The following is a 1,880-nucleotide window of genomic DNA, read 5'->3' as shown; positions in this document are numbered from 1 at the left end:
GTGAAGCCTCGCTGTGACGAAACTCGACACAAACACGAGCAGTTCATCACGGCCTGTCTGATGTCCGTCCACACACACACACACACACACACACACGCACACACATTTCAAAACAGGGTGTGCGCGACCCATGTGTTTTTCTAAGAGTGATTTTAAGACTTAAAGACAGGCTCCCGCCCCTGTAGGCATACCCAGAGGTGAGCGCCTATATTAGAGAGCCGAGCGCGCGCGAGGGATGTGAAGAGCACTTATCTGCAGCAGGTACAGGTCCTGTCAGTCTCGCGCGCTGGATCGTGTTTGACAGCTCCGCGTGGCTCTTCTAGCGCGCCGTCTCCGGTGTTTTCTCGCCCAAGTGCCACGAGCTCAGCCGATGAAGCTGGAGGCCTTTCCGCGGGGTCACTTGACTTCAAGCCCGCGGAGCTCAGCAGCGACGCCGAGGGCAGCGTCCCGTCGCCGATGTCCGCGGAGGAAGAGCTGGCCCGGATGGAGACTGCGTGGCGCACAGCCCTGCACCTGCTCCTCCGGGCGCCGAGGGCAAAGGCAAGCCCTACACCAGGAGACCCAAGCCTCCGTGACTGCATACATCGCTCTGATCGCCATGGCCATCCGCGACCCCGAACTCGGGCCGCCTGACTTTTGGCCGAAATCAACGACCACCTCATGAAAAAGTTCCTGTTCTTCAGAGGCAGCTACACCGGCTGAGGAACTCGGTGCGCCACAACCTGTCTCTCAACGACTGCTTTCCTCAAGGTGCTGTGGGATCCTCCAGACCGTGGGGCAAGGGACAACTACTGGATGCTGAACCCACACAGCGGGAGTACACCTTCGCGGACGGAGTGTTTCGCCGTCGGAGAAAGCGCATCAGCAAAAAGCGGGCAAGGAGCCAGAGGGGCCGGGGCCAAGCTCCTGCGGTGGACGCTATCGCCGCTCTCCTCCTCCAGCGCCAAGTTCACGAGCTCCTTCGCCATCGACAGCATCCTCAGCCGACCTTTCAGGAAGGAGGAACGCAAAGTCGAATTTCGGCACGGCGGATACGCTTGGCGTGGGGCTCGCCCGCGCTCGGACCCTTTGGAGCCTCTGGAGACCTGCGTCACCAGCGCGGATTCTTTCTCCTGTTTCAGCGCTGACGGCCGCATCGCCTGTCGGTGCCGCGGAGGCGTCCGGCGTGGCTTTCACCCAGCGTTCAAGATCGACTATCGGTTGTCGTAACGTCAAAGCGTGGCACTTTCTCTCTGGCACTTTCTGAGCACTTGTGACTCGACGAAGACGTATACATTTCACGCGTAAAGATCGCCCGGGAAGGTTTTAACGCGGAATGACGAGAGGAGTGAAAGTTGAGAACTATTTCATGTCACTGGGTCCTGGCTGAGCGGCTGCCTCTGTTTCGGAGTCGTCGACCCTGTATTTACTTGTCCCTTTGCGTCTGTCCTGAGTGTGTTGAAGCAGGTGTTTGGAGAGGTTCCCTACAAGAGCGAGCTCGTTTTAAGCGTAGAGACTTCAGCCTGATTTGAGTTCTCGTGAGGCTGCTGCATTCAAACTGGAATTGTTGTAAATCATTTTGTTTCTGAGAGAATGCACGCGCATTTTATATTGAATAAAAAACATGTTTTCAAATGAAACACGAAACTGATTGTCATTCATCCAGATTTGTCTATATTATTGTCATCATATTTCCACATGAATACCTGAGTATGTTGAGAGATAATTCGCATACGATTTTGCAAAACGAACTAAAAGCTACACACAAAAGCTAACTCCTGGAATGTAACGATGGCAGGAGACTTGAAAGCAGGTGGTGTTATGGATTTCCTTCATGTCTCTTTCCCTCTCTCTCTCACACTCCCATCCCCTATCCTGAACATGTAAAATAACAGAAGTTA

The 1,880-nt window shown here is 54.5% G+C and overlaps 1 pseudogene; it reads left to right on the top strand.

Moving 5' to 3' along the window:
- Nucleotides 1-370: 370 nt before the first annotated feature.
- Nucleotides 371-1,209, top strand: LOC122332392 (annotated as a pseudogene).
- The last annotated feature ends 671 nt before the right edge of the window (nt 1,210-1,880 follow it).

Source organism: Puntigrus tetrazona, unplaced genomic scaffold (genome assembly GCF_018831695.1).
Source record: "Puntigrus tetrazona isolate hp1 unplaced genomic scaffold, ASM1883169v1 S000000060, whole genome shotgun sequence".
NCBI classification, from domain to species: Eukaryota; Metazoa; Chordata; class Actinopteri; order Cypriniformes; family Cyprinidae; genus Puntigrus; species Puntigrus tetrazona.
Note: the sequence above shows the minus strand (reverse complement) of the source record. Positions and strands in the feature narration are given on the sequence as shown.